Consider the following 16,306-nt stretch of genomic DNA (forward strand, 5'->3'; position numbering starts at 1 on the left):
ACTGCTAGAGCCTTATAAATCTTCTCTTATGGGGGTCCCTGAATCACTGCTAGAGCCTTATAAATCTTCTCTTATGGGGGTCCCTGAATCACTGCTATAGAGCCTTATAAATCTTCTCTTATGGGGGTCCCTGAATCACTGCTAGAGCCTTATAAATCTTCTCTTATGGGGGTCCCTGAATCACTGCTAGAGCCTTATAAATCTTCTCTTATGGGGGTCCCTGAATCACTGCTATAGAGCCTTATAAATCTTCTCTTATGGGGGTCCCTGGCATATCTCTTCAAATGGGGGTCCGTGGGGCTGATTATAGTGTCAATTTGGGGGTCCTTGACATGACAACGCTTGGGAACCACTTAACTATTTGCTGCTACATCAAAGTGAAATGATCAACTCCTTTAAAGGTAATTAAGCAGCTAAAATAAGACAGTCCACCAGTGGTCCTTGAGGATGGTTCCAGGTGGTCCGCATGCAGATATGAGTTTAACCAAATGGTAGGGCTGACCCAAAAAAATCGATTAATCGATGTTCAATCGATACGCACGGGAATCGATTTTTAAATTTTGATTCGAATAGTCATTAAAAAAAATAGCGGCCGCTTTTGGTCCGCGAGACGGCCCCATTTGGTCCGCGAGCCATGCTTGCGCCTCGCAGCACCTCGCAACGCCTCCTCTTTCCCCGTGTTAAAAACAAGGAAGCGCACCACAGCTCAGTGGACATTAAATATAGGCTACCATGTTTTATAAGTCATATAAAAACATTACTTACACCCAAATGAATATATAAACTTCACAGATTATAGATCACATGGAATTATAACAATCTGTTGAGTATTGCCTGAATAATGCCACTATAAAATCTCAACTTTTATCGATGCGCCATTGTTGCGCTGAGAACCTTGTGGAGCCTGGCGGTGTAGGTTGTGAGGACCTGCTTGGATTCACATGGTGAGTGCGCGCACCGAAAATTCGATCTGCAATCTCATGCGCTGCGTTGTGCATATTGGCTGAGTATAATGGCACGAATGAAACTAGACCTATAGATTTATTTTGGCGATGCGGAGAATTGATTTTGCCGTTGTCAGCGATATATATTTTTTATTCTTGTCTGAAGACTGACCTGTTCCATCACTGTGAACTCCCATGCAGCAGAGCAGCTCCTACAGACCCAGACGAAAACACCTTTTCTCTTTGGCATTTAATTGCACCTGATCGTATTATTGTAATTATGTAGCCTATTTGCCTGTGTTTTTTCTTTTAATTATGTTTTTTTGTGTGCGCCGATGGTGATGCTCCACTTGTTTCAGCCTGTAGGCCTACAGCACTTTGGTCAGCTTTTATTGTTTTAAATGTGCTATATAAATAAAGTTTGATTTAGGCCTATATTGGAGCAGGTGCTGGCAAATAACTAATTACTGTAATGCCATGCAGTGAAGTTGCGCAAATGTCCACTAGTTGGGGGCCCCGGGGGGAAAAAAGGACCGTTTGGTTCAGATTCTCGCAAATTCGCCAAATTTGGCACAGATGTTGTCCATACCGTACTTAATCATTTTAAGATGGGTGCCAAGATTGGCGCCCCATGGTACTGCCATATTGCGCAATCCAATATGGCTGCCACCCGAAAAAAACGGAAAGTCATAGAATCATAAATGATACCACTTTTTAGGGGGTTTCTGGGTCGTAGAATCTGATTCTGGTGTTGTTTTAATGATTTGAGGTCAAGATTACCCCTCAAGGTCAAGTTTACTCATCAAAGTTAGTATATAAAGGTAATATTGGGGTAAAATCCAATATTTCTGGTGCGCCATGCCAGATGCTACCCCCAAAAAGTTATTTTTTTTCCATTATAAGTTGTAGTTGTATATGTATCAATGTTTCACAACTCAAAACAGTAGATTGTTTATTATAAACAACAAACTAATACAAGTCCAACTTCAACAACAGTAAACAACAGTAGGGGACAATGTAATCAAAATAGTTACTCCGTAAAACTTGCTAAAATCAAAAAGTTAGATCACAATGTTGTCTTTCACATTCTTTGTGTCTCCATCCCTTGCAAGGTGTGGAGTTACTGGCTGTCATCTTCATTATTAAGGCACCCACCTTCGCATTTGCAGAGGATTGTGCATCGGACACCGATACGGTGGCATTTGCACCTTCCCATGCATCCCTTGAGGCAGCCACAGCGCACAAGAAGGTCACATGCTGCTGATGCATCACTAAGAGTGGTCCACAGTGGTTGCCATGTGCCAGTGCCATCTTTGTGCCAGCCCCACTCACTGAAGTCAGGAATTTCCTGCTGGACCGAGGTTGCCTGATTCCAGTAGAAACTTGCCTGCAGTAGCGCTCGCTTGACATGCTGGAACAGTGCAGCTTGGGTAGGTGGGAGGTTTTCCAGTGATCTACTTCCAGTGGTGAAGAGGCAATGTCTGGCCTCATTGACACAAGCTGCACCACACCCCTTGCTGTACATGAGCACGACAAATCGTTCAATGTTCTGCATAGGACCCCTCTCACCCCAACCACAGTCTGTTTGCCCTCCTCCCCTCTGGGAGACGTTTTAGGAGCCTTGGTTCCAAGTCCAGCAGACTTAGGAACAGCTTCTTCCCCTCCACTGTCATCTACCTAAACTCCTCATCCACTCCTTTCCCTCCCCCAGTGCCAGCCCCCCCTCCCCCCAACCCAGACACATCCTAGTCTATAACACTATGTGGACTCATGCGATATGGCCACTGGACTTGTGGAATATGGTCTCTGGACCTTAGTTTAGCACCCTGTGCATTGGGCCACGTGCAATAAGGGCTACGTGCAATATGGACAGATCATGTTTTTCTTCTTCCTCCTTATTTATTACTTATTTAAATGACTACTGCTCAGTTCATTACTACTGTAATTAATGTATCCTCCTTGCTGACATGTTTGCACTATTGGTGAGATGCGAAAATACTTTTCGCTGTGCTGTACTTGTACTGTACATTGACAATAAATTGAATCTCTCATCTCATATGCACAGACTCAAGACTGAAGAGGTCAGGGGTGTTTGTGAGAGCAACTAGTGTGTTGGTGAGGTCTGGTATGCTTCTCCAGGCTGCCCAAGCTGTCTTCTTGCCACATCCAAGAAACTGGGAAGTTGTGTCACACCCTGTTAAGCTGTGGAAGAGGGGTAGTGCCAATGACTTTGATGGACCGAGATCAGAGTAGATGGTATGGACTGGTATGTCACGATATTTGTGGGTGTTTAGGTAGATGACAGTGGAGGGGAAGAAGCTGTTCCTAAGTCTGCTGGACTTGGAACCAAGGCTCCTAAAACGTCTCCCAGAGGGGAGGAGGGCAAACAGACTGTGGTTGGGGTGAGAGGGGTCCTATGCAGAACATTGAACGATTTGTCGTGCTCATGTACAGCAAGGGGTGTGGTGCAGCTGGTGTCAATGAGGCCAGACATTGCCTCTTCACCACTGGAAGTAGATCACTGGAAAACCTCCCACCTACCCAAGCTGCACTGTTCCAGCATGTCAAGCGAGCGCTACTGCAGGCAAGTTTCTACTGGAATCAGGCAACCTCGGTCCAGCAGGAAATTCCTGACTTCAGTGAGTGGGGCTGGCACAAAGATGGCACTGGCACATGGCAACCACTGTGGACCACTCTTAGTGATGCATCAGCAGCATGTGACCTTCTTGTGCGCTGTGGCTGCCTCAAGGGATGCATGGGAAGGTGCAAATGCCACCGTATCGGTGTCCGATGCACAATCCTCTGCAAATGCGAAGGTGGGTGCCTTAATAATGAAGATGACAGCCAGTAACTCCACACCTTGCAAGGGATGGAGACACAAAGAATGTGAAAGACAACATTGTGATCTAACTTTTTGATTTTAGCAAGTTTTACGGAGTAACTATTTTGATTACATTGTCCCCTACTGTTGTTTACTGTTGTTGAAGTTGGACTTGTATTAGTTTGTTGTTTATAATAAACAATCTACTGTTTTGAGTTGTGAAACATTGATACATATACAACTACAACTTATAATGGAAAAACAAATCCAAAAAAACTTTTTGGGGGTAGCATCTGGCATGGCGCACCAGAAATATTGGATTTTACCCCAATATTACCTTTATATACTAACTTTGATGAGTAAACTTGACCTTGAGGGGTAATCTTGACCTCAAATCATTAAAACAACACCAGAATCAGATTCTACGACCCAGAAACCCTCTAAAAAGTGGTATCATTTATGATTCTATGACTTTCCGTTTTTTTTTTCGGGTGGCAGCCATATTGGATTGCGCAATATGGCAGTACCATGGGGCGCCAATCTTGGCACCCATCTTAAAATGATTAAGTACGGTATGGACAACATCTGTGCCAAATTTGGCGAATTTGCGAGAATCTGAACCAAAAAATCCCCGGGGCCCCCGACTACACTCAATTAGCAAGCGGAGCTGCTCTCATGCGCTCTGCACTGTCTGCAGCACAATTACTGCAGATCTCTTCTTAAAGTTTACTTATTATGGTTTACTTTCAACCATAAACCATAATATGATTGACCTTGGATTATAATTCTTCATCGACCAACAGCGCATGCAGCATGACTATGAGGTAATTTAACTATGTGGGATTTCTCCATCGGCATCGCATGTCGATAAAAATGAGATTTTACTAGTGGCATTATTCAGGCAATATACTCAACAGATTGTTATAATTCCAAGTGATCTATAATCTGTGCAGTTTATATATTTTTTCCCATACGCACACTCACAGTCACATTAACTTTATGATCAATCAAATTAACCGTGGTTGATTTTATTTCTGACAAGTGTCAGGCTTGAAGAGTTCATTCATGTTACCGTTCGTTTACAATTGACAGAGGAGTTTGGATTATATATATTTTTATTTGATGGAGAGGTAATGCCTGTTTCAGGCGCTGTTTAATTGTTAAATAAAAGACCAATCCAATATGCGCTCCTCTCTCTTTAAAATAAATGATACCAATCGAAGCATGCCTTTCTCTCCGCTATAGCGTTGTTTAAACCAAAGAGTCACTGCTCGCATCGCGCCTCGCATCGCGCACGCACGCACCCCCCCCCCCCCCCCCCCGTTGGGTTCCGAAGCGTCGAAGTTCGAAACAAATTAATATTGATTAATCGATCATTAAAAACGTAATCGAAGGTCAGCCCTACCAAATGGACCCTTATTAGATCTTTAACTCTTGAGATAGAATTAAACCAAATGGACCCGTCAACAGTAAAAAATAAAAAATAAATGTTTAATGCCTGCATTAGGCCAATTAATTTACCATAAGGCTAGATAGCATTTTTAATCAACGTTTGCCTGTTATCTCTCCTAATGGTACCAACATCAACACAGCATGGGAGTGTGGACGACAAACTATTATCCAACGACAACAAAATATTCTTTAGTTTTGGGTCTGAGAGGCTAAATGTCATCAAACGGTGGTTCGTGGCTCAGATGGGTCTGAGAGGCTAAATGTCATCAAACGGTGGTTCGTGGCTCAGATGGGTCTGAGAGGCTAAATGTCATCAAACGGTGGTCCGTGGCTCAGATGGGTCTGAGAGGCTAAATGTCATCAGACTTGTTTACAGGGTCCGAATTGAACAATGTGGACCCTGTTGTAAACAAGTGTAATGCTTAATTTGGTCGTCCACTCACAGTTAACAGTCTTTGTATTGAGTTTGTGCTTGAAATGTACTGTATAATTCTACAAACTGTTAATAAATATTTCAATCAATCAAAAAACGGTGGTCCGTGGCTCAAATGCTGAATAAATAAACAATGGACCCGATGTGTAAAAGGTTTTAAAGCACTGATCTTAACAGTAACACCTGCAAACAGCACTCACCTGTTGAGGAGGAGATGGATGATATGAAGGCCTACTTTCTGTTTGATCAGCTTCTTGTAGACTTACTAGACTAATATAGTGTTTCTTTGTTTTAGTTTTTCACAGCCTGGTTAAAAACTCTGTCGACTCTCATTATAACTCCATGTTCATGTCAGTGAAAGTCACATTCTGAGGTGTTTAATATTAAAACAAACGGCTTGTTGCAACAAACAAACACTAGCAGCGTGCTTGTTTGGGCGTGTGTCAGTGTGTGTGGCGGTGGCGCGCCGCGCGCACGACCTGATGACTTAATACATGCACGTGCGTTATTATGGATCCAACCGCAGCTCAATAAGACACCTGACCTGATTCTGCCAGATGGGGGCGGTGTTGGGTAACCATGTTCCCTGTGAAACACACAAGCTATAGTCTATTTTTTATTTGTTTATTTTATTATTGACTGACTGACGTTATTATCCGGCTGCATTGAATGCCTATGACTTAACGTTTAACGTTTGATATTGTTTATAATTGTTTTAAAATGTTATTGATATGTATCTATAAGCATACATTCATGAATTCAAATTGAACAAACAACATATATCTTTTTTAAATATATGTTGGATTCAGATTAAACAAGCCGATTGTAGGCCTAATTAACTAGAAACCCCTTTGAAACTATAAAAACATCTTACGGTGGACATACTGTATGTTTGCCTGAAAATGAATCTTGTTGTGTCATAGTTTTAGAAATGTAGTGCTTTCAAATTTGAGAAATGTATAACGGCAGATTTTGTATCAAAAATATCACTTTCACCAAAAACTCCATTCACACGTTTTATAATTCAGCTTACTGTGGACAAACATGATGGGACCTTTTGCTTTGAAATATGTTGTAGGCCTACATTGTTGAGTTATTTAACTTAAACGCCCAATGCATTGTCAATGGCAATATAGCACAGACTTTGACACAATTAAAAATGCATGCCTTTGTTAAATGTTAAATGTGTGTCTGTGTCGGACCCCAGGAAGACTAGCTTTAGTCAAGGCAAAAGATAATGGGGATCCTTATGAACAAACAAAGGATATGATATGATCAGTCATGATGGTCCTATTTTACCTTCAACAATGTATTAGGCTCACATGACAGTGTTGTTTCTATTTTAGTTTTAGTCATAGTCTTTGGATTGACACTTTGTTTAGTTTTAGTCACATTTTAGTCACCTTAAATGTTTTGGTGTTTAGTCTAGTTTTAGTCGACTAAATATCATAATATCTTACACTTGCTGAAAACAGCAGATCTACAAGCTCACAACACAACTGTGCAACCAAGTGTAAAATGACTTGTCTTTTATTTATTACTGGATCTCTTGTCCACTAGTCCCTTCGGAACATTTTAGTCTAGCTTTTATTTGTTGACGAAATTGTCAACATATTTAGTCTCAGTTTTAGTCATCATGGCTTAGTTTTCATGTAGTTTCCATTTAGTTTTCGTCTTAGTTTTAGTCGACAAAAACAACACTGGTCAGAACGTGGTGGTAATATATAAGACCTAAATGACCAATACAATAAATATACAATTATCGATACACCTGAATGTGAATTTAAACTTTAAACATTTGGGGCAGTGTCCCAAATGTTAGAATCAATACTGTAATGTAGCTGTATTGCATAAGGTACCATTTCACAAGTTCAAAATGTGCACGAAATCATTTGAAAAGAGACGATCTACAAGCTCACAATGTGTCACAACGCATATACGATCTACAAGCTCACAATGTGTCACAACGCATATACGATCTACAAGCTCACAAGCTTTGTATTATTTACACACTATAACTATTATATAAAACAACTCTTCTGTGAACTTATTTCTCATTTATTGAGCTGTCTTGGCAGAACACTGTGACGGTAACACTTCGATCAATTCAGTTATCACTGGAATCCATCCTCCTCCTCCCTCGTGGTCATCTGGTTGGTGTCCACTAGGGGTCTCAAGAGGTCAGCACAGGTCAGGAGCTTTGTTCATCTATTGGTACACAGAGACAATTCAAAGTGTTTTAGATACATAATACATTTAAACACAGGTCAGGAGCACTATGGCTTTGTTCATCTATTGGAACACAGAGACAATTCAAAGTGTTTTAGATTCATAATACATTTAAACACAGGTCAGGAGCACTATGGCTTTGTTCATCTATTGGAACACAGAGACAATTCAAAGTGTTTTAGATTCATAATACATTTAAACACAGGTCAGGAGCACTATGGCTTTGATCATCTATTGGAACACAGAGACAATTCAAAGTGTTTTAGATTCATAATACATTTAAACACAGGTCAGGAGCACTATGGCTTTGTTCATCTATTGGAACACAGAGACAATTCAAAGTGTTTTAGATTCATAATACATTTAAACACAGGTCAGGAGCACTATGGCTTTGTTCATCTATTGGAACACAGAGACAATTCAAAGTGTTTTAGATTCATAATACATTTAAAGAGAAATAAAGACAACTAGATATCTGTGGACTTCGTTAACATTAAGGAAGTATTTAGACGTACCTGTGTAAATATTTCACTAAGATACCCATGTACCTGTCTAAATACTCCACTAATATACCCATGTACCTGTCTAAATACTCCACTATGATACCCTGTGAGCACCACTGACATAGAAACATGAGGTTTAACCCTGTGAGAACCACTGACATAGAAACATGAGGTTTAAACCTGTGAGCACCACTGACATAGAAACATGAGGTTTAACCCTGTGAGAACCACTGACATAGAAACATGAGGTTTAACCCTGTGAGCACCACTGACATAGAAACATGAGGTTTAACCCTGTGAGCACCACTGACATAGAAACATGAGGTTTAACCCTGTGAGAACCACTGACATAGAAACATGAGGTTTAACCCTGTGAGAACCACTGACATAGAAACATGAGGTTTAACCCTGTGAGAAACACTGATATAGAAACATGAGGTTTAACCCTGTGAGAACCACTGACATAGAAACATGAGGTTTAACCCTGTGAGAACCACTGACATAGAAACATGAGGTTTAACCCTGTGAGAACCACTGACATAGAAACATGATGTTTTAACCCTGTGAGAACCACTGACATAGAAACATGAGGTTTAACCCTGTGAGAACCACTGACATAGAAACATGAGGTTTAACCCTGTGAGAACCACTGACATAGAAACATGAGGTTTAACCCTGTGAGAACCACTGATATAGAAACATTAGGTTTAACCCTGTGAGAACCACTGACATAGAAACATGATGTTTTAACCCTGTGAGAACCACTGACATAGAAACATGAGGTTTAACCCTGTGAGAACCACTGACATAGAAACATGAGGTTTAACCCTGTGAGAACCACTGACATAGAAACATAGGGTTTAACCCTGTGAGAACCACTGACATAGAAACATGAGGTTTAACCCTGTGAGCACCACTGACATAGAAACATGAGGTTTAACCCTGTGAGAACCACTGACATAGAAACATGAGGTTTAACCCTGTGAGAACCACTGACATAGAAACATGAGGTTTAACCCTGTGAGAACCACTGACATAGAAACATGAGGTTTAACCCTGTGAGAACCACTGACATAGAAACATGAGGTTTAACCCTGTGAGAACCACTGATATAGAAACATGAGGTTTAACCCTGTGAGAACCACTGACATAGAAACATGAGGTTTAACCCTGTGAGAACCACTGACATAGAAACATGAGGTTTAACCCTGTGAGAACCACTGACATAGAAACATGAGGTTTAACCCTGTGAGAACCACTGACATAGAAACATGAGGTTTAACCCTGTGAGAACCACTGACATAGAAACATGAGGTTTAACCCTGTGAGAACCACTGACATAGAAACATGAGGTTTAACCCTGTGAGAACCACTGACATAGAAACATGAGGTTTAACCCTGTGAGAACCACTGACATAGAAACATGAGGTTTAACCCTGTGAGAACCACTGACATAGAAACATGATGTTTTAACCCTGTGAGAACCACTGACATAGAAACATGAGGTTTAACCCTGTGAGAACCACTGACATAGAAACATGAGGTTTAACCCTGTGAGAACCACTGACATAGAAACATGAGGTTTAACCCTGTGAGAACCACTGATATAGAAACATTAGGTTTAACCCTGTGAGAACCACTGACATAGAAACATGATGTTTTAACCCTGTGAGAACCACTGACATAGAAACATGAGGTTTAACCCTGTGAGAACCACTGACATAGAAACATGAGGTTTAACCCTGTGAGAACCACTGACATAGAAACATAGGGTTTAACCCTGTGAGAACCACTGACATAGAAACATGAGGTTTAACCCTGTGAGCACCACTGACATAGAAACATGAGGTTTAACCCTGTGAGAACCACTGACATAGAAACATGAGGTTTAACCCTGTGAGAACCACTGACATAGAAACATGAGGTTTAACCCTGTGAGAACCACTGACATAGAAACATGAGGTTTAACCCTGTGAGAACCACTGACATAGAAACATGAGGTTTAACCCTGTGAGAACCACTGATATAGAAACATGAGGTTTAACCCTGTGAGAACCACTGACATAGAAACATGAGGTTTAACCCTGTGAGAACCACTGACATAGAAACATGAGGTTTAACCCTGTGAGAACCACTGACATAGAAACATGAGGTTTAACCCTGTGAGAACCACTGACATAGAAACATGAGGTTTAACCCTGTGAGAACCACTGACATAGAAACATGAGGTTTAACCCTGTGAGAACCACTGACATAGAAACATGAGGTTTAACCCTGTGAGAACCACTGACATAGAAACATGAGGTTTAACCCTGTGAGAACCACTGACATAGAAACATGAGGTTTAACCCTGTGAGAACCACTGACATAGAAACATGATGTTTTTCAGAAAACTGTCAGGATTTAGAAGGCATTTGTAGAATCATCCTATCAGGTCTTAACGGGTTAAGTCCAAATTCTATTCTGACCCCTCCACGAAAAGGCCAGGTTGTCCTGACCCCTTATCCATCATTTATACATTATGGATAATTAGTGTGGGCATAAGCTGTATTTCTGCCTTCTGTAGTACTGTAATGTCATTCAGTCAAACTCACCGTTTATCCACTGTGTCCCGGATAGGGGTTAGGCTTCAGGGATTAGGCTTCAGAAAAGAAAGAAAGTTATTAAAAAACCTTTATCGTACATGATGTTTACACATGGTATTAGGAGTACTAAAACATGTGTTCATGGTATTAGGAGTACTAAAACATGTGTTCATGGTATTAGGAGTACTAAAACATGTGTTCATGGTATTAGGAGTACTAAAACATGTGTTCATGGTATTAGGGGTACTAAAACATGTGTACATGGTATTAGGAGTACTAAAACATGTGTACATGGTATTAGGAGTACTAAAACATGTGTTCATGGTATTAGGAGTACTAAAACATGTGTTCATGGTATTAGGAGTACTAAAACATGTATACCGTACATGTGTTCATGGTATTAGGAGTACTAAAACATGTATACCGTACATGTGTTCATGGTATTAGGAGTACTAAAACATGTATACTGTACATGTGTTCATGGTATTAGGAGTACTAAAACATGTTAACCGTACATGTGTTCATGGTATTAGGAGTACTAAAAGTAACATGTGTTCATGGTATTAGAAGTACTAAACATGTGTTCATGGTATTAGAAGTACTAAAACATGTGTTCATGGTATTAGAAGTACTAAAACATGTGTTCATGGTATTAGAAGTACTAAAACATGTGTTCATGGTATTAGGAGTACTAAAACATGTTTACCGTACATGTGTACCTGGTATTAGAAGTACTAAAACATGTTTACCGTACATGTGTTCATGGTATTAGAAGTAGGCCTACTAAAACATGTTTACCGTACATGTGTACATGGTATTAGAAGTACTAAAACATGTGTTCATGGTATTAGGAGTACTAAAACATGTTAACCGTACATGTGTTCATGGTATTAGAAGTACTAGTTGTTAATAGCCTCGGTCCCAGGCTTACTTATCTGATTGGTTAAGGGCAGATTTATCACTAATCCTACTCCTCGTTCTAAAATGCAGCGATCTCCTCCTGAGAACAGAAAGAAGAGTTGGAGTTATAAAGGCTCAACAGAATCCAGCAAAAAATAAGATAATATAAGATTTAAAATATAATAATAATAATAATAAAAATATGAATAGTCATTCGTAACAACTGAACAGCAGCATTATTGACTCACATGACGGGTGCTGATCATCTGAGAACAGAAAGAAGAGTTGGAGTTATAAAGGCTGAACAGAATCCAACAATAATAATAATAATAATAATTACTGAAGTCAGTTAGTTGTGTTGTGTTGTGTTGTGTTGCAACTTGTGTTGTGTTGTGTTGTAACTTGTGTTGCGTTGTGTTGTGTTGTGTTGTGTTGTGTTGTAACTTGTGTTGTGTTGCGTTGCGTTGCGTTGTGTTGTGTTGTGTTGTGTTGCGTTGTGTTGTGTTGTGTTGTAACTTGTGTTGTGTTGTGTTGCGTTGCGTTGCGTTGCGTTGTGTTGCGTTGCGTTGCGTTGTGTTGCGTTGCGTTGCGTTGCGTTGCGTTGCGTTGCGTTGCGTTGCGTTGCGTTGCGTTGCGTTGCGTTGCGTTGCGTTGCGTTGCGTTGCGTTGCGTTGTGTTGTGTTGTGTTGCTGTGTCAGTTCACTGTGTGCTACTGATGTCAGTTAGTTGTGTTTGTGGTGCTATAGACCTTAGCTGGATGCTTTAATTCCCTTGTACCGTTGGTAGAGTTTAAAAGGAACCCTGCAGCTAATAAGACAAATATGCCTTAAAACATTATACTTGCTCTCTACAACTAAAACTAAAATACTGATTGTACAGTTAGGACCCTCTGGAAAACGAGATACTGTATCTCAATGGGGTAGCCTATTCCTAAAGATAAATAATACATAAAGCAAATTTCACTCAATAGGACCTGTTCCCAGGTCGTTTGCGGGTCGTTGATCTGGTCCTGAGAACAGAAAGAAGAGTTGGAGTTATAAAGGCTGAACAGAATCCAACAATAATAATAATAATAATTACTGAAGTCAGTGTGTTGTGTTGTGTTGTGTTGTGTTGCTGTGTCAGTTCACTGTGTGCTACTGATGTCAGTTAGTTGTGTTGCGTTGCGTTGCGTTGTGTTGCGTTGTGTTGTGTTGTGTGTCAGTTCACTGTGTGCTACTGATGTCAGTTAGTTGTGTTTGGGGTGTTATAGGCCTTAGCTGGATGCTTTAATTCCCTTGTACCGTTGGTAGAGTTTAAAGGAACCCTGCAGCTAATGAGACAAATATAAAAAAATATGACAATGTAGAGCGACTACAGGAGATTAATGTATAAATTAGTCGCCGAGAGGCGGTGGGATGGGCCAGGTTGTCAGACGCGCTCCGTAAACAAAAGGATCTCGCTGGGTCCAAAACAATGCTTTTAAGGTGGTTTATTGAATCCAGATGCATAACTTAAATGGTGCTCAAACATAAAGCAAAGTAGTCACAGCGAACGTAAATAAAAGAAAACAAAATAAGCGGTGTAAAAACTGAACAGTAGCATTATTGACCGTGTTGCCGTTGATGTGGTCTACCAGCCCTTTCCATAATAATAATTACTGAAGTCAGTTAGTTGTGTTGTGTTGCTGTGTCAGTTCACTGTGTAAAATAATAATAATAATAATAATAATAATAATAATAATAGTCATTCGTAACAACTGAACAGCAGCATTATTGACTCACCTGAAGTTTGATGATGTCCTCCTGAGAACAGAAAGAAGAGTTGGAGTTATAAAGGCTGAACAGAATCCAACAATAATAATAATAATAATTACTGAAGTCAGTGTGGTGTGTTGTGTTGCGTTGCGTTGCGTTGCGTTGCGTTGCGTTGCGTTGTGGTGTGGTGTCTTGTGTTGTGTTGTGTTGTGTTGTGTTGTGTTGTGTTGCGTTGTGTGTCAGTTCACTGTGTGCTACTGATGTCAGTTAGTTGTGTTTGTGGTGTTATAGGCGTTAGTTGGATGCTTTAATTCCCTTGTACCGTTGGTAGAGTTTAAAAGGAACCCTGCAGCTAATAAGACAAATATGCCTTAAAACATTATACTTGCTCTCTACAACTAAAACTCAAATACTGATTGTACAGTTAGGACCCTCTCAAAAACGAGATACTGTATCTCAATGGGGTAGCCTATTCCTAAAGATAAAATAATAAATTAAGCAAATTTCACTCAATAGGACCTGTTCCTGTCGCAAGTTAATGATGTCATATGTCCAGAGTGACGGTCTAGGCCTATGGAGTGCATGGAATAAATATAAATATAAATATAAATATAAATATAAATATAAATATAAATATAAATATAAATATAAATATAAATATAAATATAAATATAAATATAAATATAAATATAAATAATAGTCATTCAAAACAACTGAACAGCAGCATTATTGACTCACCTGAAGGTTGTTGATCTGGTCCTGAGAACAGAAAGAAGAGTTGGAGTTATAAAGGCTGAACAGAATCCAACAATAATAATAATAATTAGTGAAGTCAGTTAGTTGCGTTGCGTTGCGTTGCGTTGCGTTGCGTTGTGTTGTGTTGTGTTGTGTTGTGTTGCGTTGCGTTGTGTTGTGTTGTGTTGTGTGTCAGTTCACTGTGTGCTACTGATGTCAGTTAGTTGTGTTTGGGGTGTTATAGGCCTTAGCTGGATGCTTTAATTCCCTTGTACCGTTGGTAGAGTTTAAAAGGAACCCTGCAGCTAATAAGACAAATATGCCTTAAAACATTATACTTGCTCTCTACAACTAAAACTAAAATACTGATTGTACAGTTAGGACCCTCTGGAAAACGAGATACTGTATCTCAATGGGGTAGCCTATTCCTAAAGATAAATAATAAATAAAGCAAATTTCACTCAATAGGACCTGTTCCTGTCGCAAGTTAATGATGTCATACGTCCAGATGGTCTAGGCCTATGGAGTGCATGGAATGCATATGCTAATAAAAATAATAATAATAATATTAATAATAATAATAATTATTATTATTAATAGTATAATATTTACTTGACTATACACGGTTCTTGAAGTAGTTAGTTGATAGTCATTCGTAACAACTGAACAGCAGAATTATTGACTCACCTTAAGGAGGTCGATCTGAGAACAGAAAGAAGAGTTGGAGTTATAAAGGCTGAACAGAATCCAACAACAATAATAATAATAATAATTACTGAAGTCAGTTAGTTGTGTTGTGTTGTGTTGCGTTGCGTTGCGTTGCGTTGCGTTGCGTTGCGTTGCGTTGCGTTGCGTTGCGTTGCGTTGTGTTGTGTTGTGTTGTGTTGTTGTGTCAGTTCACTGTGTGGTACTTAAGTCAGTCAGTTGTGTTTGTGGTGTTAGTAGAGCAACTAAAACAACTAAAACTAAAATACTGATTGTACAGTTAGGACCCTCTCGAAAACCAGATACTATATCAATGGGGTATTCCTAAATAAATACAACCAGATACTAATGGGCTGTATTTTGCGTGTCTTAAGTACCAGGTCTTATTACCTAACTTGAGTAAACTAAAGACCTGGAGGCGTGGTCAATGCTCTTTGGACACTCAGAATAGCCAAATGGCATTGATCACGCCTCCAGGTCTTTAGTTTACTCAAGTTATTGAATAAGACCTGGTACTTAAGACACGCAAAATACACTCCATCATCTCAATGGGGTATTCCTAAATAAATAATTACAAACTAAATGTAAAATATAAAAACACCTTCAATATTTTATTTCTTTAATAAATAAATATTTTTTATTCATAATAGGACCTGTTCCTGTCACAAGTTAATGATGTCATATGTCCAGATGGTCTAGGCCTATGGAGTGCATGGAATGCATATGCTAATAAAAAATGAAAAAAATAAAAAACAATAATAATAATAAGGGTAATCATAATTATAAATGTAATAATAATAATAATTATTATTATTATTATTACCCTTATTATTATTTATTTATTTATAATTTTTATCCCACGATTTTGTAACCCATTTTCACCCCTGTGTCAATCATCTAATGTGATCCTGGGCTCTACACACCCTCCACCAACCTAGTCCCCATATATGGGGGACAAGGGGAGACCAACCTAGTCCCCATATATGGGGGACAAGGGGAGACCAACCTAGTCCCCATATATGGGGGACAAGGGGAGAGCAACGGACTTGAACTCATGCTTCCTTCATGCCTGAGTGTCCAAGTTGCTCCTTTACACCTGACAGGGGGGAGTTTCCCTGGTTGGACGTAGCGCGTGGAAGGAACACGTTATTCCAACCAGTTCCTTTCCCCTCCATCAGGTGCCCCGGCTGGCCAGGGGGAGGCAGTTTAGAGACCAGGATTACTGCATGGTTTTTGTGAGGGTACCTACCCTAGGGGACACGG

The sequence above is a fragment of the Protomyctophum parallelum genome (genome assembly GCF_964188405.1).
Source record: "Protomyctophum parallelum genome assembly, chromosome: 1".
NCBI classification, from domain to species: Eukaryota; Metazoa; Chordata; class Actinopteri; order Myctophiformes; family Myctophidae; genus Protomyctophum; species Protomyctophum parallelum.